Source organism: Chiloscyllium punctatum, chromosome 24 (genome assembly GCF_047496795.1).
Source record: "Chiloscyllium punctatum isolate Juve2018m chromosome 24, sChiPun1.3, whole genome shotgun sequence".
Classification (NCBI taxonomy): Eukaryota; Metazoa; Chordata; class Chondrichthyes; order Orectolobiformes; family Hemiscylliidae; genus Chiloscyllium; species Chiloscyllium punctatum.
The window spans coordinates 49,453,281-49,477,693 of NC_092762.1; the positions used below are offsets into that span (position 1 = coordinate 49,453,281).

At 39.9% G+C, this 24,413-nt stretch overlaps 1 long non-coding RNA gene across 3 annotated transcripts in view; it reads right to left on the reverse strand.

Moving 5' to 3' along the window:
• Positions 1-24,413, reverse strand: part of LOC140494529 (uncharacterized) — a 66,506-nt gene that overhangs the window by 34,343 nt on the left and 7,750 nt on the right. For 2 of the 3 annotated variants that reach the window (XR_011964000.1, XR_011964001.1), the window contains exons 2-3: positions 9,225-9,378; positions 6,294-6,380 (exon numbers count right to left, since the gene is read on the reverse strand). This is a non-coding gene — a long non-coding RNA (uncharacterized lncRNA). The remainder of the gene's footprint in view (positions 1-6,293; positions 6,381-9,224; positions 9,379-24,413) is intronic. The other variant, XR_011964002.1, reaches the window with a different exon arrangement.

Sequence of the window (24,413 nt, forward strand, 5' to 3'; positions counted from 1 at the left end):
GGATTTTGATCAGTGGATGGCATGGTGGAAGAAAGAGTGGTTAGCACTGCTGACTCATGCGCCAGGGACCCAGATTTGATTTCAGCCGCTGGCAACTGAAATTCCACATAAATTCTTGCTGTTTGTGAATGGGTTTATGCTAGGTGCTCCAGTTTCCTGTGCTGGGTATGTTATGATATGGAGGTGCTGGTGTGGGACTGTGGTGGACAAAGTTAAAAATTGCACAACACCAGGCTGTAATCCAACAGGTTTATTTGGAAGTACTAGCTCTTTTAGACAGAGATTCTTGAGAATGTAGCTATTAGATTACTTACAGTGTGGAAACAGGCCCTTCAGCCCAACAAGTCCACACCGACCCGCTGAAGCGCAACCCACCCAGACCCATTCCCCTACATTTACCCCTTCACCTAACACTACAGGCAATTTAGCATGGCCAATTCACCTAACCTGCAAATCTTTGGACTGTGGGAGGAAACCCACGCAGACATGGGGAGAATGTGCAAACTCCCCACAGTAGTTCAGTTATTGAAAAAGCCACAATTTTGCAAGATGCTACTTTTTTTGGGGAAGAAGAATTTCTGAATCAGTCCAAGGTGTGTTTTTGGACTGATTCAGAAATTCTTGATGCGTTTTTGGTTTGGCAACTTAATACTTTCATATTGCTTAACATTATACAACCCAGAGAATTCAAGTAATATTTTAACCACCATTCATCCCACATACTTTTGAAGTGCAAACACCAATTAACCACTGACCATTTAAAAAGTGGAATGCAACTAATGTTCACAGGAGCAGTGATCCAAACTAAGTATCCTAGTCAGTCATTTCCTTCCTCTTCCTCAGAATTCTCTACAGGTCAATTTAAGTCACATCCGAATATCTATTAAAGATTTTTCCATGGGCTTTCCAATAATTCAATGCTATTCCAAACTTTATTTTACACTATAATAGCAAGATTTTTTGTTAAAAATCCATCTGAAATCTCTCACTTTAACCTTCCAGAAGATGTGGTATTGCCTGGATCATTTTGAAAGGAGTCAATGGAGTCCAGTATTGCATCACTGCATACATTGTATTTGTTCCAAGGAGAGTCAAAAACAAGTTTTTTTCCCTGCTGGATTACTTGTTTTAAGTGCTGAAAGAGATAGAGGTAGTTCTTCTGCAAAGCAATTGGCTATAATGCGATTGATTTCATAACGTGGACTTTCTGCTGAATGGGCATACAGTGTTTTCCGTAGTGCAAGGTTGCAGAGGAATACAACTATTGCATTATAGCAGAACGACCTATGCCTGATGTGACACATCTCCTTTTGAAAAAAAAAATGAATGCCAGTGAGAACCAGTGGCCCATGGTGATAAATCTTATAGCAATTTGAATACCACTGATCCAAGGAACCCCTAAGGCTAACAAAATTCAATTTGATGTCGCAACTCACAGTAATCGCATGGGAGGTATACTTCCAATATTTTCCTAAATCTATCAAAGATTGGTCATGCCTCAAAATAGTTAATCTTTTGTGTAGAGTTCACCCAAACCTTTAAAACTATGAAACAGACATCTGTCTCACGAAACACATTATCTTAGTATTAATGCATCCTATAATAGGTAATGTTTTCTTTCCTTTTCAAAGCAACATAACCAAATGATCACATTTCCACTTGATATTTCCAGTTATCATATAGTTCAAACCCCAAGAGAAGGTAACAGACACCACCAATTTGCTTTAATATCAACCCTCCTACATTTAAGTCTATATCATCGATATATACCACAAACATCAAGGTCCTCAAACATGGATATCTGTGGAACACCACTGGGCACAGTCCAATCATAAGAAAAAAAACTCAACTATCACTCTATTTCCCGCCTGTCAACCAATCTGCCAAGTTTCTTTGGATCCCACAGGCTCTTACCTTCACTATCAGTCTTCCATTGCACGATGTTCAAAAACCTTGCTGAAGACCAAGTACAGTGTATTACCCTCAATTACACTAGCAATTGATTTGATTTCAGATAGTCAACATGGTTTCTTTTTTTGAGAAGGTGACCAAGCATGTAGCTGAGGGTAGGGCAGTTGACATGGTGTGCATGGACTTCAGTAAAGCCTTTGATAAGGTTCCATATGGTAGGCTGTTGGAGAAAATGCAGAGGCATGGGATTGAGGATGATTTAGCAGTCTGGATTAGAAACTGACTTTCTGTCAGAAGGCAGTGAGTGGTGGTTGATGGAAAATATTCAGCCTGGAGTCTGGTTACTAGTGGTGAACCACACGGATCTGTTTTGGAATCAATCACTGCTGTTTGTCATTTTTATAATTAACTTAGACGCAGGCATAGGTGGATGGATTAGTAAATTTGCAGGTGATACCAAAATCAGTGGAGTAGTGGACAGTATGGAAGAGTGTTGCACATTGCAGAAGGGCTGGGATAAACTGCAGAATTGGGCTGAGAGGTGGCAAATGGAGTTCAATGTAGCTAAATGTGAGGAGATTCACTTTGGGAAGAATAACAAAGGCAGAATACTGAGTCAACGGAAAGATTCTTGATAGTGTGGATGTGCAGAGGGATCATGGAGTCCATGTACATCGATCCCTGAAAGTTGCCACCCTGGTTGATAATACTGTTAAAGAAGGCATAGGGTGTGTTACGTTTTATTGGTCAAGGGATTGAGTTCCGGAGCCATAATGTCATGCTGCAACTATACAAAATGCTGCCACACTTGGAATATTGTGTACAGTTCTGTGGAAGCATCGGAAAAAGTTCACAGGAGATTTAACAGGATGTAGCTTGGCCTGGAGGGAAGGTCCTATGAGGATAGGCAGAGAGACTTGGGTCCGTTCTCATTGGAAAGAAGGCAGCTAAGAGGGGATTTGATAGAGACATACAAGATGACCAGAGGATTAGATAAGAAAAAGACTTTCACTGTCTACCCTAGGATGATGACATCAGCTTGTATGAGGGGACATAACTACAACTTAAGGAGTGATAGATTGAAGCAGATGTCAGAGGCAGGTTCTTTACGCAGAGTAGTAAAGGCATAGAATGCCCTGTCTGCCAATGTAGTTAACTCAGCCACATTAGGGAGACTTAAACAATCCTTGGATAAGCACATAGATGATGGGGTAGTGTAGGGGGATGAGTTTAAACGAGTTCACAGGTCGGCGCAACCGAGGGCCGAAGGCCTGTTCTGTGCTGTATTGTTCTACGTTCTACACACGTCTAAAACTTCAAATCAATCAGTTTAGTCTGACATGACCTCCCCTTAACAAAACATGTTGACTGTTCAATTAATCCCTGCCTCTCCAAATGAAGATTAATTCTGTCCCTTAATTGCTTCCAATATAGTTTCCCAACATAGAGGTTAGACTGACTGGCTTGTTGTTTGGGTTTATCCCTTGCTCAGTTCTTGAACAGTACTATTTTGGCTGAACAGGTATTAGTAAGCCTGTGAATGCCCATGAAATTATGAAGTTGGCTTCTTTAAGAAGTCTTTAATCTTTTTTAATTTTAAAGTGTTTGGTTATTGAAGTACTAATTGTGGCATCTTTAGAGTTGAGGGACATCTCAGCTTTTGCACAAGTAACTCAAAAGAATCTCAAACTGTGCAATCTCAGCTGAAGTACAATCCGGCTTCAGAATTGTTGAGTGAAAGACAACAAGAGGAGGAAGAGGCAGTATTTTCCTCTGGTGGCCATCAAGAAAGAAGTGAATGAGAGAACTCAAGTGAGAAAATGAAACTTTGTTGAAATACTCCAATACCCACAACATTCATGTGGCCAGATACAAAAAAACAGTGACTTGTATGAGGCACTAGTCAATGTTTGTTTGTAGGATGATCAATATTAAGAGTATGGAAAAGACATCATACAGTACAGTGACTCAGAGGTTAGCAGTACTGCCTCACAGCACTAGGGACCTGGGTTAAATTCCACCCTTGCGCAACTGTGTGGAATTTGCACATTCTCCCGGTGTCTGCATGGGTTTCCTCTGGGACCTCCATTTCCTCCGAGTCAAGAGATGTGCAAGTTAGATGGATTGGCCATGCTGTATTGTCCATTGCATGCAGGGATTTACACACTAGGTGATTTAGCCATGGGAAATGCTAGAAATCAAGGATATGGTAGGGGGATGGGTCTGGGTGGAAAGGTGCAGTCAGGTAGCATCCAAGGAGCAGGAGAATCCATGTTTTGAGCATAAGCTCTTCATCAGGAAACGTCAACACTCCTGTTCCTCGGCTGCTGCCTGACCAGCTGTGCTTTTCCAACACCACTCTTTGACTCTGATCTCCAGTCCGCACTTTCTCCCAGACGGAAGAGGGTCAGTGAGATCTGATGGACCTGCTTCCACACGGTCATGATTCTGAGCTTCCCAGTGCACTGCCATGTAGAACATTAGTCCATTGTCACAAAACGGATACACTCACAAAAAAATTAGCATTATGCTAATGCTGAAACAGGTGGTTGCAGTCATTAGAATTAAATCCAGAACAGCTGTTCAAAATACAGCTAACCTCCACTTGAGGATTGCAATTTACTGAACAAAATTTGACACCAAGCCCTAACGATGTTAGGGTAAGTATTGAGGAACATCTTACAAGAAGAGATAAGTATAGGCATAGTACTAAGTAATCCAGAGAATGCAGCAAAGACAGCAGAACGTGGAACAAATGTGCTAGAGTTCAAAAAGCAGAGGTATGTAGAAGATTACAGGAGATGGAGAAATGACAGAAACTAAAAAGAGGCAATGCAGTTCAGTTAGCACACAGTGGTGAAAGCTTAAATGGGAATTGTTACAGCTCAAGTAAGAGGCAGAGAGTTTTGAATGCATTCAAGTTAAGAGGTGTAAAATGGGAGGCAGGCCAGGATGACATTGTAAAAAATTAGCCTATAACAAAGGCATGGATGACTGTTTCAGCAGATAAGCTGAGGCAAGGATGGAAGGTTAATAAATATTACAAAATATCAACATTTCTTCAAACTTCTTTCCTGCAACATCCAAAGCAAGCTCTTCCTCAAACTTAATGTTGATATTTATACATTTCATATGACTTCTGGTGTGGAAATAAATTCAATATTTGGTTACTTAGAATTACTATTGAAATTTTCAGTTTGAACAGCTTATCATCATTAGACAAATGAAATGATTAAACATTTTATTAAAAGCTACATTTTCACCAAAATCTGTTCATTTATATTGACCGCTCTTAGAGTAGGTTACTAAGACACCAGTCGCTTAGCAACAGGGAATCACAATGACATTAAAAGCTCAACCTAATAACATGTAAACCTCAGCCTGACTCAAACCTGTGACTGGAAAGGCTATGATTTCCAGTTCAGTTTGGTTGAGAGAATTTTATTTTTCAAATGGTTGTAACCGGAATGTTAAAAACTGCAAGTTATAATTTTGTCAAACAGCAAGTCTTCCCATAGAAGGGAATGAATCAGTCACAGTAGCCCAGATTTAGGGTTATCGCTCAACAACCCTTCCCCATCAATCTTTTAGGTACAGTGTGCTCCGTTCATAATGTGTCTTTACCCTTTTCTTATTAGTAATCCATCTCCTACTGCCCAGGCAGCTTGGTTGCTTAGTGGTTAGTACTGCTGCCTCAGCGCCAGGGATCCAGGTTCAATTCCCACCTCGGATGACTGTGTGTGGAGTTTGCACGTTGTCCCAGTGTCCACGTGGGTTTCCTCCCATAATCCAAAGTTAGATGCATTAGTCAGGGGTAAATTTAGGATAGGGAAATGGCTCTGGGTGGGTTACTTTGCGGAGGGTCAGTGTGGACTTGTTGAGCCGAAGAATCTGTTTCCATACTGTAGGGAATCTAACCCTCCAGCCCTTTCACCTTGAAAAACGTTACACAAGAGGTGATTGTAAAGTGGACAGAAGTGAGGACTGCAGATGCTGGAGATTGGAGTCAATAGTGTGGTGATGGAGAAGCACAGCAAGTAAGGCAGCATCTGAGGAGCAGGAGAATCGAAGTTTTGGGCAAAAGCCCTTCATCAGGACAGTGGTTGTTGTGATTGTAAGGTAGCCTATGTAGAGGGGTTAATGCACATGTTGCAAATAATGTGTGAATTTGTGGGGACAGTCCTAGCAGGCATTTTATGGTGCACCTATAGATGCTGGTCCTCTTTTCTCCTTTCTCCTCCACATCCCCTGCAAAAGAAAAAAAATCCACTTCCTCACCCACAGATCTGGAAAGGGCAACAACAGCAGGGGACTGAACATTTGCCTCATTGATCTTTGCTCTTGAACTACCTCCTACATTAGACAGTTAATCAGACACTTACCTGCTGCTGTCACATTGATACGGCACATTGCCATGACAACAATGCTCCAATTCACTCCTAGAATTAACAAGTGTGTTACCCATTTCCCTGCAATGAAGAAAATGTATTGAAACACAATTAGAATACAAGTCAGCATTGTAGTGATAATTATTCATGATGAAATAGGTTACTCAGCACTTCTGTAAAGATAAATTGATAATTCACCATGTAAAATTACTAAGTATGAGTTTGCATGCTCTTTTCCCTCCAAAAATGTTGTTGCACAGACTCTTCAATAGGCAGATTTTTAAGTATTGGTTCTCAGGAGTTTGTATTTTCTTACAACCGTAACCCAGCAGTAATAGATTCAGAGGTTGATAATATGGAAAGAGATCATTCAACAAGGCTTTACCAAATCAATCCTAATTAATGTGATTTTTTTGAATTTTTTCAGCCTTAAAATGGGCAGCGTCTCTGTTCTGCAAATTGGTCTGGTTCTTTAAAGACTTCACACTTTATTACTCACGACCAGGCACAGATCATCCAGAAACAGAGTTTAAACACTTACTCTTCCTCAGAGGAACTGCTCACATGGCTTAAAACAAAGACATTTTTATACCTTTCTTCGAGTTTTCAGGCCACAATTGTACAGTTCACTCAAACAATTACCAATCAATTTAACAAGTGGTTTTATTGACAGCAACTCAACCCAAAATGATATTTCCTAAGAACCAACTTTGTTTTCCAAAACTTAAGCCATTCTTATCTCATGAACCAAGTTTTTGCACCTGCACTTGAAGATCAGTTAGGATGGCCAGTAGTGTCTTATCTAGTCGAATTATTTCTATGCTGTAAAGGAAACATTGTCTCAAATGAAGATTAGCAGACAGACTGTGGTCAAGTCAATTATGCAGCTTTAGCAAGGTTAAAAGCCATTTTATGCAGCTTTAAGCACAATTGTCAATTTGCAGCCTAGAAGCCATTTTGTTACATTGTTTGCATTAAGAAGCCATTTTATTGCCACCCAAGTTAGAGCCTGTATTAAGTGGTTGCTCCCAACAACAACTGGTTACCTCAGCCTGTATTCAGGTTTCAGATCCTCATCTACACTTCCTTTTTCAAGGATCCAACTCTCTGGTTCAATTCAGATAGTTTAAAATGCTGTATGCTCTCAGATAAGTTGATGCTTTTATACAAAGAGAGAGTTGCTTTTTAAGTTTTAAAATTTCCTCACCACCTCGGGGCAGAGCACAGTCTTTTCCTATTCACTTTCAAACACTTGATAAATAAAAGACCCTTCACTAATGATTTGATCAGCAAGTATTAACAGTCCTGACAATACTGAAAGACTGAGCTCAAATTGAATTCCATAAATCTGGTAGCTAGTCATAAAGAAGCCACACAACTGGTTCACAGGAAAAGGCACCTACACTCATTAACTGGACTTCATACGATCTGGCCCACATCAAATGATCTACCGAATGCTTCGTCTCAATAGAATTATCATCATTCTATTCTTCATTTGAGCAGTCAGTGCAATATTCAACTGTAGACAAATCCAAGCCAGTTGCTATTCTAATCATCTCTGCAAGTTGTGTCGAAGGTGACTTTTTCTTTGAAAAACCATCCAACTGATCTGTAAAACATCTGAAAGATGGCACCCTGAACGTGCAGTACTTCAGTGCATTGAGCATCGGCTGGATAATGTGCTTAAGTGGGGCAAAGCTCAAAATAAGCCAAATTAATCTATGGCTCAATCAAGAGAGCTACCACTGACATCAATCATTCAGCAGTAGCTTGGATATTGTTTGCATCCTGTTTGTCTATGGCTTTACCAGAGAAGTGTCCTGGTCAGTGAACAGTGTAAATGTTGTGATTGCCCACTAGAAAGCAGCCTTCCCAGTCACTAAGGTGTAGTTTATGTTTATGCAAACCACTTATAGTTTTCAATTCTGTATGGATGACAGCCATGATTTCCAAAGGTTCAAAGGAATAAAGCTGTCCAGCAGCATACATTCATAAAGTACACCCTGCAATTTATGGGCATGCACATTCTTTCTGGGCAGATTGGAAAGCTGCCAGTGAGCTCTCACTCTGAGTCTTGGTCTTGACACTGATATTGTCTTTCATAGTTGCTAAAGAGAAGATATAGTCAGACACAATGCAATTTAACAGGCCAGCCAACAGTCAAAATTTATCTAAAAAGAAAGCCAAGTTTGAGGAGTCTCTCTGAAAGGTGAAAGCAATTGAACTGAATAGTTTGTCAACTGCAAAATGACCAACCTGCATTCAAACTCTCAATTTTAGACAATAGATTTTTCCCATCCTCAAATCAACATTCACCTATCAACCAGTCCAGTCCTTGCAAGAACTAGTTGCCTCTGTGTTATTGCTAACTAATTTGGGCAGAACACTAAAAGGAGTGGTGTGGAAAAAGAAAATTACAGCGTCAATAGGACATATGAAATGTGAAATTAATTCATGCTAATCTCATACCTCCCCATCTATATTTTAGAGGAACAATTTTCTCTAGGATTTTACAGATAAGACTGAAAAAAAGGAAACTTCTCATTTTGCTCAGTTTCATCAAATTCTTCTTTACTGTTTCCTCCCATACCACATCCTATTCTGTATATTGCTGCCATTTTCCTAAATTTAGCTTTGGATCCAACAAAAGGGAAGTCTTTAAAAACTGCCTGGATTTGAGGATTTACACAACATTCCTAAAACATCTACAACCATTGTTTGCAAGACAGGCCCTCCCACAGTAACTAAATAGCTTCTGCAATTCCGAACTGGTTGCCTTTTATGGCACATTAACATAAAAGTATCTTGCAACAGCAGATTGTAATTTTGCAGTTTAATATTTTTCCCCCAGACTGTGCAGTTTTAATCTGAAACCTACTGCATAGCACTTGAAGCCCAAAGTCCTGATAGACGTTGAATCATTACCTTGTTTCAAATTCATTTCACAGTGCTGCAAGGTAGTTTCTCTTCTTCCATGAACATCCTGTGTTATGTCGCCTCTGGCACTGGTGGTTGCTACAGGTACAAATTTGCTTTCTTAAATTTATAAAATAAAATAAATTTAAGAACTGTTCCAACTCTGCAAGCAAAGAGAGACGAAAAGAGACATCCAAAAAAGAAATCAAGTAATAGCTAGAATTAAAAGAGAAAGACAGACAGACTTGTGTAGTGCCTTGACACAGAAGGCTCAGACACCAGGTACAAGGATTAAATTCAGCCATTGACAAGGTTATGACAAATCAAAAGGGTTCCAAAGACCTTAGCCACTACAAAAGCATCAAATAAATGTCAAACAGCATTGATTCAAACCACGAGACCAGCCAGTCAAGATTTTAGCACAAATGAAATCAACACATTAGAATTACCTCAAGTCTGTGCAAAATCAGCTATAATGATATCAATGGCAATAAAATAAACAGAACATCACTACATGACAGGTTTGGCCCCCTCCCTCTGTAGGTGATCAAAGTCAGAAAGAACAAACTTGTATTACCTTTACAACCTGAAGATAACTTTGAAAGAGTGTGATGACAGGATGCTATGATTTTTACTGCTGCCTTTTAAAGCAGCACAAACATCAATAATGGAAGAGTTCAGATGAACAGGCAATTCATGTTTTCTTTAAAAATTAATTTTAAATGTTTTTCCTGTTACGTGGAAAGCACTTGACGGATTCAAGTGGGGCTCAATTTGCATTGGGATCAGCAGGGAGCGGCCAGTTTGTCTGGTCTCTCCCTTTTTGATTGTGGTAGAGAACTCAGTGCTCCTCATCTTTTGGCATTCACCTAAAGTCATCAGAACAGATAGTTTAGCATTTCAGCTGAAGGATACATCATCTGACCACACAAGAGACACTCCTTATTGGACTGGAGTATCATAGTGTACTGAACTCGTGTGCTTTTTTCCAGAAGTACAATTTGTTGTCCCTAAAGCACTTTAAAAAGGCCAAAATCGATACCAATCAAGACATCTGGCCAGGTGTCCTTCCCATTATAAAGCAGTGATCCAATGAGCATGAAGATTCCAGGTATGAACCATTGGCTTTGTTCAACTTGCTGTTGAATTATTATTGGTTCAAGTACCCCTGGCCTAGTAGGTAGCAAGAACAGTGAAATCTACTGCTCATTAATTTTGCGGTTTGTAAAATTTGTAATGTACGCATTACACAAAAATATAAAAGATACATCATGTATTTGGACAAGAATTATAGTGGAACTCATTCCTTTTACATAATGGTTTTACTGTACTTCACAATGGAGTAATAGATAAACTAATTGAGTTCAGGTCCTTCGTGGACTAAATGTGTTTAATTGTTGAAAACTTCTTTAGTAACTGATCATCACTTCAAATTTAAGTGGTGAAAATATCAAAAGTACATGTGAGACAGCAATCTAGCAGTGATGATCACATTTTTTTCCCTTCTCACCCTAAACCTATGCCCTCTAGTGCAGGACTCCCCCACCCCAGGGAAAGACTTTGTCTATTTATCCTATCCATGTCCCTCAATTTTGGAAAGCTCTATAAGGTCACCCCTCAGCCTCCGACACTTCAGGAGAAAACAGCCCCAGCCTCTCCCTGTAGGTCAAATCCTCCAACCCTGGCAACATCCTTGTAAATCTTTTCTGAACCCTTTCAAGTTTCACAACATCTTTCCGATTGGAGACCAGAATTGCACACACTATTCCAACAGTAGCCTAACCAATGCCACAACATGACCTCCCAACTCCTGTACTCAATACTCTGACCAATAAAGGAAAACATACCAAACACCTTCTTCACTAACCTATCTATCTGCGACTCCACTTTCAAGGAGCTATGAACCTGCACTCCAAGGTCTCTTTGTTCAGCAACACTCCCTAGGACCTTACCATTAAGTGGATAAGTCCTGCTAAGATTTGCTTTCCCAAAATGCAGCACCTCACATTTATCTGAATTAAACTCCATCTGCCACTTCTCAGCCCATTGGCCCATCTGGTCCAGATCCTGTTGTAATCGGAGGTAACCCTCTTCACTATCCATTACACCTCCAATTTTGGTGTCACCTGCAAACTTGCTAACTGTACCTCTTATGCTCACATCCAAATCATTTATGTAAATGACAAAAATGAGAGGACCCTTGTGGCACTCCACTGGTCACAGGCCTCCAGCCAGAAAAACAACCCTCCACCATCATTCTGTCTTCTACCTTTGAGCCAGTTCTATAACCAAATGGCTAGTTCTCCATGTATTCCATGGGATCTAACCTTGCTAATCAGTCTCTCATGGGGAACCTTGTCGAATGCCTTACTGAAGTCCACATAGTTCACGCCCACCATTCTGCCCTAATCTTCTTTGTTACTTCTTCAAAAAAACTCAATCAAGTTTAAGAGACATGATTTTCCACGCACAGAGCCATGTTGACTATCCCTAACCAGTCCTTGCCTTTCTGAATACATGTACATCCTGTCCCTCAGGATTCCCTCCAACAAATTGCCCACCACCGAGGTCAGGATCACTGGTCTATAGTTTCCTGGCTTGTCCTTACCACCCTTCTTAAACAGTAGCACCACATTAGTCAACCTCCAGTCTCATGTGACTATGATACAAATATCTCAGCAAGAGGCCCAATTACTTCTCTAGTTTCCCACAGGGTTAGAGGGTACACCTGATCAGGTCCTGGAGATTTATCCACCTTTACGTGTTTCAAGACATCCAGCACTTCCTCCTCTAATCTGGACATTCTGCAAGGTGTCACCATCTATTTCCTTCCAGTCTATATCTGCCATATCCTTTTCCACAGTAAATACTGATGCAAAATACTCGTTTAATATCTCCCCCATTTTCTGCGGCTCCACACTAAGATCACCTTGCTGATCTTTGAGGGGCCCTGGTCTCTCCCTAGTTACCCTTTTGTCCTTAATGTATTTGTTAAAATACTTTGGATTCCCCTCAATTCCATTTGCCAAAGCTATCTCATGTTCCCTTTTTGCTCTCCCTGATTTCCCTCTTACGTATTCTCCTACTGCCTTTATACTCTAAGGATTCACTCGATCTATCCTGTCTAAACCTTACATATGTTTCCTTCTTTTTCTTAACCAAACCCTCAATTTCTTTAGTCATCCAGCATTGTCTACCTACCAGCCTTTCCTTTCACCCTGACAGGAATATACTTTCTCTGAATTCTCATTACCTCATTTCTGAAGGCTTCCCATTTTCCAGCCGTCCCTTTACCTGCAAACATCTGCCCCCAATCAGCTTTTGAAAGTTCTTGCCTAATACTGTCAAAATTGGCCTTTCTCCAATTTAGAACTTCAATTTTAGATCTGGTCTATCCTTTTCCATCACTATTTTAAATCTAATAGAATAATGGTCGCTGGCCCCAAAGTGCTCCCCCACTGACACCTGCCGTGCCATATTTCGCAAGAGTAGGTCAAGTTTTGCACCTTCCTAGTAGATACATCCACATAATGAATCAGAAAAATTTCTTGTACACACTTAAATTCCTCCCCACCTAAACCTTTAACACTATGGCAGTCCCAGTCGATGTTTGGAAAGTTAAAATCCCCTACCATAACGACCCTATTATTCTTACAGATAGCTGACATTTCCTTACAAGTTTGTCTCTCAATTTCCCCTTCCTCTCAAAAAGGCGGGAGTGTAACATTTGAAACTGTGGCCAATAATGGTGGCTTAGGGAAGGAAGATATTTCATGCAAAATAAAATCTTTCCCACCATGTACATTTTTCTTATTGAGTAACTAGGTATTATATTAATACAAGAGTCAAATTATTTGGCAATTTCTTAAAAATTAAAGAAGGTCTCTTTTTAATACTCAAAGTATATTGGGTTCTGAAGCACACAATTTAGATGAGAAACAGCAGTAAGATGAACAGTCAGTTTGTCTAGCGCTCTTCACATTTGATAGTGGTCAAGTGAGGACAGTGGGAGAAGTCTATGCTCCCCTTCAAATCATACTTTCTATATTCAACATTTATCCAGCCAAATTTGAAAGCTTAGTCAACATATAAATCTTTATATTGAAGAGTTCCTGCATAATATGGAGGTCCTTACTAGGTGGCTATTGTTTCACCCATTTCCTAACATACAGGACACAGCTGCTCCCTCAGCACATAAAAAGCTATTCAGCTTGTCAAAGCCGCAGCTGAAAGGTGAAAACAACATTTACACAAACAGCATCAATTAGAGGAAGAGACAGGATTAACACTTTCATTGCTAGTTCAGTCTATCAATGGAATCAGTGCAAACGGGCAAACTGCATTATTGATCAGCATCCTAATATTACAGGCCATTCAGCTCCAGCTTGCTTCTCCTCAATTAGACCAAACATTAGTTTCTCATCTTAACAAGGAAACACAATATTTTCTTGACCAACCCTATCAGGAGGGTTCCCTTCCTATTCTCAGCAATTCTTTAATTGGTTGAGACAGTCAAAAAGTAACATTTGCTATATTTTTGATATATGCAATATTTTAACCCTCAAGCAGAGTTAGAAGAATTCAACAATATCCTCAGTCACTGTTCTCTCTAAACATTCTATCTTTCACCTTGAAATTATGCCCTTTTGTTGTCCAGAATAGGGATACAGCTGCTTTCTACCTACCTTGTCCATGTCCCTTAAATTAGGCCCCCCCCTCAACCTTCTCCACTCCAATTTAAAAAAAAACCTGAATGTATCTAGCCTCTTAGTTGCCTGGAATAGAGCATTTTGGTTATCTCCAGGTCAACCCCCTCTGCACCACCTCCAGTGTGATCACATCCTTCCAACAGTGTAATGACTAGAACTACACATACACACTACTATAGCTGTGGCTTAACCAAAACCCTACACTATTCCAACATAACCTTCCTAGCCACATCTGTCACAACTGAAAGTCAAATGTCCCTGTATTATGCTGTAATAACTCTACTAATCTCTCCTACCACCTTCAGGGATCTGTAGGCTAAAACTCCAAAATCCCTCTTTTTCTGAGCTTCTAAATTTTTAATTCACATGTGGGAAGTGGGTGTTGCTGGCTTGCCAGTATTTATTGCCCATCCCTATTTGTCCTTGAGAAAGGTGGTGCTGAGCTACTTTCTTGAACTGTAGTCCATGAGCTGTAGGTTGACCTTTAGGGAAGAGAATTCCTTCGTTTTGACGAAGCAACAGCAAAGAAAGATGTCTTACCATTCAAGTAGTCCCTTCTTATAAAAGTGAATCACCTCACACTGATCAGGGTTACATTTTGTCTGCCACTCAGCTGACCAATTCATTTATATCTTCCTGAAAACCAAAACCTTCTTCGTCACAATCAACCACCCTGCGAATGTCATCCACCTTCCCCCACTCCCAAATTTTTACTATAAACATTTATAAACAAGAAAAAAAAAGGACCCAGCCCTAATCCTGAGATACGCTACCAGACACTGCACTCCAGTCAAAAAGCTTTCTACCTCCATCCTTCCTCTTGTAGCTAAGCCAATTTTATATTCAATTTGCCAAGTTACCCTGGATTTTCTTTTAAAAAATTTCCCTCATGGGACCTTCTCAAAGGCTTTGCTGAAATCCATATTACATTACACTAACTACACACCTTGTCAAATTTCAAACAAGCTTGTTAGTTATGACCTCCCACTGACAAAAACTGACTAAACCTGATCAAACTCTTACTTCTCTATAGAGAGATTAATTTTCTCCAGTATCTTCCCTACCACTGATGAGGGACTTCTCAGAATGGGACACCATCCCATTCTGCTGTAGATTTACTCAGCAGTGGCTGTTCCCAGTCGCGGCTAGATGTTGCCTTATTTTAAGAAAGGCTGCCTTCCCCAATCCAAAGCCTATTTTTGCAAATTCCTTCCATAAAAATATAAAATTAGAATACAAGTTTTTTTCCTTGGTGTAATCATTTTGCCTTAGCTGCTGGAAGTTCAATTGTTTTATCTGTAATAAGACCACAAATTGGACAAAGTGCTGCAAAATTGTCGTGGATTCCCCAACCCACAATCCCAGGAAGCATTGGGTCCTCCCAGAGGGAAAACTTGGAATTGAATTTTGTGTTTCTCACTAAGGCAATAAACAAAGATAAAAATGAAGTAAAGGAGGAGGAGATCTCAAATTGACATGAAATGAGTTGTAAACTTGTGTCGGAAAGGGTTATAAGAGATATTCCTTTCTAGATGATAAATCATAAGTTTAAGAGGGATAGTCAACACTTTTGTTAAGGGTAGGTCATGTCTCACAAACCTTATTGAATTCTTTGAGATGGTGACCAGACAGGTAGATGGAGTCATAGAGATGTACAACACAGAAACAGACCCTTCGGTCCAACCCATCTATGCCAACCAGATATCCCAACCCAATCTAGTCCCACCTGCCAGTACATGGCCCATATCCCTCCAAACCCTTCCTATTCATATACCTATCCAGATGCCATTAAATGTTGCAATTGTACCAGCCTCCACCACTTCCTCTGGCAGCTCATTCCATTCACGTACCACCCTCTGCGTGGAAAAAGTTGCCCTTTAGGTCTCTTTTATATCTAAAGTGGTTGATGTGGTGTATATGGATTTCAGTAAGGTGTTTGATAAGGTTCCCCACTATAGGCTATTGCAGAAAACACAGGCATAGGATTGAGGGCGATTTAGCTGTGTGGATCAGAAATTGGTTAGTTGACAGACAGAGGGTGGTGGTTGATGGGAAATATTCAACCTGAAGTTCATTACTACTGGTGTACCACAAGGAACTGTCTTGGGTCCATTGTTATTGTTATTTTTATAAGTGACTTGGATGAGGGCATAGAAGGATAGGTTAGTCAATTTGCAGTTGACACAAAAGGTTAGTAGAGTGTGGATAGTGACAAAGAATATTGCAGGTTACAGAGGGACATGTATAAGCTGCAGAGTTGGCCTGAGAGGTGGCAAATGGAGTTTAATGCAGAGAAGTGTGAGGTGATTCACTTTGGAAAGAGTAACAGGAATGCATGGTACTGAGCCAATGGTAAGATCCTTTACAGTGTAAGTGAGCAGAGAGATCTCAGTGTCCATCTACATAGATCCTTAAAAGTTCCCACCCAGGTTGATAGGGTCGTTAAGGCAGCATATGGTGTGTTAGCCTTTATTGGTAGAGAAGTTGAGTTTCAGAAGGTATGAAAGCTTTGGAAAGCATTCAGAGGAGATTTACTAAGATGTTGCTGCTATGGAGGGAAGGTCTTACAAGGAAAGGTTGAGGGACTTGAGGCTGTTTTTCTTCGAGAGAAGAAGATTGAGAAGTGACTTAATTGAGACATAAAGAGTTAGAGGGTTGGACAGTGAGATACTTTTTCTTCAGATGGCAATGGCTAGCACAAGGGGACATAGCTTTAAATTGAGGGGTGATAGATAAAAGACAGACGTCAGAGGTAGTTCCTTTACTCAGTGGTAGGGACATGGAATGCACTGCCTGCATCAGTAGCAGACTCCCCAACTTTAAAAGACATTTAAATGGTCGTTGGATAGGCATATGGATGAGAATGACATAGCATAGGTTAGATGGGCTTCCAATTGTTGCACCAATCTGTGAAACCATAGAGGGCTGAAGACCCTGTACTATGCTGGAAGTGTTCCAGGATACATTAATGAGGTTTGTGATTAAGAGTTTAAATTTATTGTAAATTGTTCCCAACACATGATCCATAAAAATACACAAGAAAGAAAGGACCTTTGGAGCTCATCCCAGCTGATCTATCTAGAAAGGACCAGTGATCACTCTCCACCACAATTGTATGATTTATGCCTCCACCACTCTACATGTTAATTGCTTCATTTAGTGAAGAACTTGCTTGACATCAGGCTTAAAACAGGTCATGTTCTGCATTTCAGCACTATCCTACTTCATTTACTGTTTTAAACACTTAAAAGGTTCTCTCTCAAGCCACCTGCTTTTAACTGATCACTCAGTGTGAGGCAAAGCTCTTAAATCTCAACCTTACCTTTGATCGTGTAATATCTTCTGTTACCTAGCAACCTGTGAACATAGTCTCTGCAGCTACAAGGTTATAATATACCTTTGTGCTGGGTGGGGGAGAATAGAAGCAGGGAGAGACATTAAAAGTGACAGACTGCAGTAAGTGAATTACTGGACAGAGGTTACAGGGATGAAGGATTCCCACAAAGTGCAGCAATAGCTTAATGAGTAGCTCTCTGAAACAAGATTCAAGATCTACTTGAGACAGACGGTTTAGGTAGAGAGGTATTCTCAGCCTGTGCATTTTACATGGGATACAAAAAAAATGCATGACAATGAGAGAGGTTAGGGAATTCTTCCAGGATCTAACTGATATTTATCCTTCAATTAATATCACCTGCATGTCATCTGTTTATTGCTGTGAGCAAACAGACTACCACAATTCTAACAGGTACTGTTTGTAATATGCTTCATTTATTTTAAAGCACTCAGGATATCCAAGCAAATTCTTTAGTTTGGTATTTCTCATCTGGTGAGTTGACCACTCTGCCATTTCTCATCTGCACTGTGTTACAGCAGCTGCTAATTAAACTAAACATAGAGCTCACCTCGCATTGTAATCTGTCAAAATAGGAGTGACAGAACTCACCAAATTCCACTGTTTAAAGAAAAATGTCAGATTTATTCTTTAACTCTAAAAGTGATTATTAAACTACTATTTGCAACTCTAAGCCTCCTTTCTCTTAAAGGTCTGTTATCTACCTCCCACTCTATAACAATGTACTGATCCAATAAAAACTCCAATTAAAATTACATCAGCTTAATTTTCAAAACCACTTTCAGCTGCAGATTTCCTAGAGTAGTCTTCAGTCTTTTGCTACAAAGATGTTTCACGTGAGGAAAGATACCTTTTATAAGAGAATATTTTGACTGGCAGTCTCTCTCTCTAGATGGTGGGTCACCGCGCTCTCTGGTTAACTAAGGGGAGGCAATGGCCTCATGGTATTATCACTGGACTGTTAATCCAGAAACCCAGATAATGTTCTGGGAACCCAAGTCCAAGTCCCACCAAAGCAGATGGTGGAATTTGAATTCAATATTATAAAAAAAGTTCAGACTTAAATCTAATGATGACCATGAATCCACTGTTGATTGTTAGAAAACCCAGCTGGTTCACTAATGCCCTTTAGGGAAGGAAACTGCCATCCTTATCTGGTCTACATGTGATTCCAGACCCACAATGTGGTTGACTCTTAACTGCCCTCTGGGCATTTAGGGATGGGCAATAAATGCTGCCTAGCCAGCAACACCCTCACCCTGTGAATGAATAAAACTCTCCAAAATGACAGCATCTTTTATACCCTAAACATTGGATCATCTCATTGGTTTGATGTTGGCAAAATAGTAAAATTCAAATTCGATAGGGTTTTAGTATTTGGGGCATAATTTAAACTTATTGGTTAAATTCAAACATGTGAAAACAGCCAAATGTTACATATTTTGAAATTTCTGGTATACTCAGACTGCTAGTTAGTCATATGACAGTGCCTGCAACCTCTCAGTGAAAAATATCTTTCACTGTCTCAAAATGTACAGTACACTCCTTCAACTTTATAACTGCTTGGTCAAGATATAGGGACATTGCAATTCTGATGGTTAAATTTAGGACATGCAGAACCTTGATACAGACGTGCTCCGTACAAACAGAGCACAGCAAAAAAAAAACTCAGGCAATGTTTGCTAACATTGTTGGTCATGACCAACAGTCGGAACAGCACATTTTGAAGATCAGAAAGGAGGAAAGAACTTTAGTTTTAGGTCACTCCGTCATTTCACTCCGTTTCAGACATATTTGTTGCGCTTTAGAGATAGCCAGTGTCTACAACGTGGTAACTTTGAATATTTGTACCTAATTTTGCAAAGTAATTTTAATATGATTGATATAACAGCCAACTGAACGGCTGTCAACTTTTATACCTAAATTCATTCACTCAAACCTTCTCACCCCTTGTTTTTAAGGTAGCAGCAAAACAGTCAACAGGTTAAGCATCGAAACATTGCATAATGCAAATATAAACAGTTTCTGAAGTCTTTGGAAGGAGTTTACAACTTGCTGAATACAAAAGTATTTTCATACCCATTCCAAGCAGATAACCCAGATCACACTTTTAAATCAGAGTTGAAAAATCAACCAAAGTTATACTGAATGTCATTATGGGCCTGTAGATGCAATAATACAGACTGTTGTACTACACAAATAGAATGTAGTTTTATCATGATTCATCAGTTTACTGCATCAATCATATCAGGTCAAGGATTCTGCTTTTGGCCAATGGATGATAATGGAAACCATGCCTCTTGTTTGAGCTTGCCAGGAGAAACTGTGCCATCTTAATGGGAGATCTGATCACCTCCTCTCTGCAGTGAAATTCAGACATGATTGCATACAAAAATGGAATTAGTGGTTTGTCTCACTGGTCCAAAAATCCCTGATCAGATTGCAGTGTGGAAATCCTGTTCATTATCGTTGTGCTAGCACTTCCAGTGTGGGTCAAAACATCTGCAGTTCAGTTTTGGAGTACAAAGCTAATATCTTGTCGATCAAGTACCAGAAATGCACTGCAAACCCAATACTTCAAATGAAAATTCAGCCAGGCAAAAGAAAAGAAAATTAGAGTCAGAAGAACAAGAATTCATCTTTAACAGTGTCTCAAAATCAACTGAAAAGCATCCTGTCCACACATATTAGCAACAACAGCCAATGAACAAAATATGCCATTCACAACATGGCACACCAAGTTCAATTTCTGTATTTAACACTATTTAAAAGTAACACTGTTGGGTATTATTGTTTTAAAAGTTGGGTGTGTGGAAGTGAAGAGGTGATCAGGTAACAGACCACCTCTGCTGTACTCAATTGGTATCAATAGAAGTCTTAATGAACCAATTCTTTTGTAATCACTCCCAACTATCCCACACAATATAGCAAGATAGTTGTCAGGTATTCAAATTCTGAACATGAACTTTAATATCACAAGCACATTATTTTTGAAGATGTTTTGTGTAGCAATCTTTATACAAATTACTTTTTTTGCCCTCCTGAATACAGGGGCAACATAGTAGTTCAGTGGTTGGCACTGTTGCCTCACAGTGCTAGAGACCCAGGTTCAATTCCAGCCTTGACCAACTGTTTCTATGGAGTTTGCACATTCTCCTTGTACCTTTCTGCTGGGTGCTCCAGATTCCTCTCAGTCACAAAGATATGCAGGTTAGGTGAATTGGCCTTGCTAAGTTGCCCTGTAGTGCACATGTTAGGTGGGTTAACAGTGGTAAATGCATGTTTATTGGGATACAGGGAGTCAGTACAGACTTGATGGGCTGAATGGTCTCTTTCCACACTGTAGGAATTTTATTATCCTAAACACTGGCTATATTACAAACCAGTAGTAACTAAGCTCCATCATGAATATAGCCCTGAATAGTATGTCAGTACTGAGCTCCCATTCATCTAAGTCACTCACTTTTCTGCTGCACCTGCTACATAAATCTAGGGCTTTTCCAGAGAGGAAGAAAATGCCAACTTAACATGCATCTGTCCAGGTTGTTCAAAATCCTGGATTATACCCAGGATCCTAAGAGCTACATGGTTAAATATCAGAAGGCTCTTTGCTCTCCTTACGGGGTACCTTTAAAAAAATGTGCTCTTGTGCAAATGAGTTGTGAACAAGCAGCATTTTACATCTGCAACTTAATTATGAAAATCTACATGTTAAAAAGGACTGCCAATTTTCTACCATCTATTTTACACCATTGTCAAAATAACGACAGATTTGCCTTCTGGCTTTCACATTACTGTTGCGGTGCTGAAGGTGGTGCTTTATTCATTTTTTCTCTTTCTTAAAAAAGAAAATCTCTTCCCCACTTCCTCTGAAAGATAACAGCAGTCCTAACAAAATCAAAAATTATTCCCAAAGTACAAGTTGAGTGTATAGTGCAAGTTTAAAACATTTGTAATTTCTCCAACTGAGCATCCAACTAACTTCACAGCCTGAAAACTTCAGAGATTCAGGCAGACATCACAAAGCTGGTTTTTGAGTTAGCGAGATTGTATCATAGATATGTACAGCATGGAAACAGACCCTTCAATCCAACTTGTCCATGCTGACCAGATATCCCAACCCAATCTAGTTCCGCCTGCCAGCACCCACCCATATCCCTCCAAACCCTTCCTATTCATATACCCATCCAAATGCCTCTTGAAAAAAGATCATTTCTTCTCTTAGCAACAAAAAGCAAACGTGAAATTCACAAAACACCAGCACAAGAGGAGCAAAGTAAACACTTATAATCCCTTCTGTATGGCAGTAGACCATTGAGCTTAGAGTCCACACTTATCTTTTGAACTATATGCAACTCAGCCCACCACCACACACACCACATAACCCTGCATTTCCAATGGCCAATCCACCTAGCCTGCACATCTTTGGAGTTGGTGGTATAGTGGTCATAATCCATATTTTAACAGTAATCTGGGCTTCTGGGCACAAAGGCAGCTGGTGGAATTTAAATTCAAGTAATAAATGTGGAATATAAACAGTCTCAGTATTTGTAACCATGACAACCATCGATTGCCGTAAAGGATTCAGCCAAGTCACTAATATCCTTTAGAAAAAGGAAGTCTGGCACTCTTAATCTGGCCTATGTTTGACTTCAGATCCAGTGATGCCATTAACTCTGGCTTGCTAAACCATATCAGAATGTTGGCTTAAAAATACCAATCCAATTAAGGATGGTCAATAAGTGCGGCATTGCCAGCAACAGCCACATCCCACGAAAGAAAAATAATAATGAGGTGGAACCAGTCCCCTCCATCGATACCACAGTCTATCTGAACAGAATAATCAGATTTTGCACTCTATCTTTTGGAAAAAAATGATTAAAAATGATCAAGAATTCTCTAATCTATGCTCGCAATCATTTCTATACTGCAACTGACCAGGATTTTATTGATAATTAATCTTGCATTGTAAGCCTTTTGCTTATTGCAAAATTTATGGTCCATCACCAAGGGTTGGTCGAGAAGGAGAATCAGCTATGGTTCTTGATGGAATCACAGTAGACTGCAAACTCGGCTGATGAGTAAAATCTTCAGGTACTACAACAACTGTGTAGATTTTTCAAAGCTACTTTGGTTTAGGAATGCCACCTTTCTCCTAAAGGAGACTCCTCGTGTTAGGCCAAACAATGAACTTCGTTACATTACAGTAACTATAAAAACTTTAGCTAGGCCATGTTTGGAATACTGTGTGCAGTTTTGGTCACTACACTGTCAATGACAAGGATACTTTTACCATGATGTTGTCTGGTCTGAAGGGTGTTAGTTATGAGGAAAGCTTGTATAAACTCAAATTATTTTCACTGGAAAGATGCAAACTGAGGCAATATAATAGAGGTCTACAAAATTATGAGAAGCATCATTTGGATGGGTAGTCAGAGGCTCTCCCTCCCCACAGGGTAGAAAGATCAGCTACAAGAGGGCACAGGTTCAAGGTGACAGGAACAAAGTTTAGGGGAGAAGTGCAGAGAAAAAACATTCATACTAGGGTGATGGGTGCCTGGAATACACTGCCAATGGAGCTGATGGAAGTAGGTACATTATCAACATTTAAGTCATATCTTGATAGATACATGTACAGGAGGCAAACAGAGGGATGGAAACTGTATATGGGCAATAAGTAGCAGGTCTAAATTTACAAGATTACTGAACAACCCACCTTACTACAGAGGCATTTCAGGAGCACACTAGCCCATCACTTACAAAGCTCATTCTTTTCACTGACTAAGTCACTGTGGCACCCCAGCAAGGAGGACTTATTACATGTAATCAAGTGAAAACTGTTTCAGACATTTCACTTACATTTCATAAACAATTTGGTTGTCACAACAAGGCTGGGAACTTTTGTTCACAACTGCTAACAAAGTAATTTATCTTGATACTTCAGAATGGTGCAGAGTGAAATGCTGCATTCTAAAAGGTGCAATGTCAAAGGAGATAAGGACTTGTGCTAATCGCAGATGGAAATTATAGTATTTATATTTAAGCATGAACCTACCCCTAGTGACATAGTCAACATTCCTCCTTTGTCAGCAGCATAGTGGCATTCCTCACGTGCTGTTTTAGATCTGCTGAGCACAAGGTGCTTAATAGTCTTCGCTACAAAACAGCAGTGACTGCCCTCCAAAAGTAATGAGTTATCCAAAGGTGCTGTGGATGTTATAGAATCATACAGCATGGAAACAGACCCTTTGGTCCAACTCATCCATACTGAGAAGATTATCTCAGAACAACAGGATCTTGAACAGATGGGCTGAGGAGTGACAGATAAATTTTAATTCAGATAAATGTGAGGCATTTCCATGTTGGCAAGGGAGTTAAGATAAAACTTATACACTTAATAGGAGGGTCCTGGGGATGTGTAGCCAAACAAAGACCTTGGGGTGCAGGTGCATATTTCCTTGAAGGTGGAGTTACTGGTGGACAGGGTAGTGAAGGTGGTGTTGGTACACTTGCCTTTATTGGTCTGAGCACTGAGTATAGGAATTAGGAGATCATGTTGTGGTAGTACAGGACATTGTTTTTTTTGGAATACTGCATTCACTTCTGGTCTCCTTACTATAGGAAAGATGTTGTGAAATTTGAAAGGGCATAGAAAGGAATTACAAAGATGTTTCTGAAGTTGCAAGGTTTGAGCTCTAGGGAGAGGCCAAATAGGCTGCAGCTATTTACCCTGTAGTGTCAGAGGCTGAGGAGTGGACCTAATAGAGGTTTATAAAATGAGAGGCATAAATAAGGTAAATAGCCAGGTCTTTTCTCTGGGGTGGGGCAGTCCAAACCTAGGAGTCATAGGTTTAAGGGGAGGGGGAAGATATAAGAAGGGAGCTGAGTAAGTGGTGTATGCATGGAATGAGCTGCCAGAGGAAGTGGTGAAGGTTGGTACAATTACAACATTTAAAAGACATCTAGATAGATACAAGAATGGGAAGGGTATGGAGAAATGTGGACTCCGTGATGGCAAATGAGACGAGATTAATTTAGAATGTCTGGTCAGCATAGATAAGATGGACCAAATGTTCTGTTTTCATGCAGTACAACTTTAAAAATTGGTCATGTTCAAGGCAGCAGAAGTAGAGG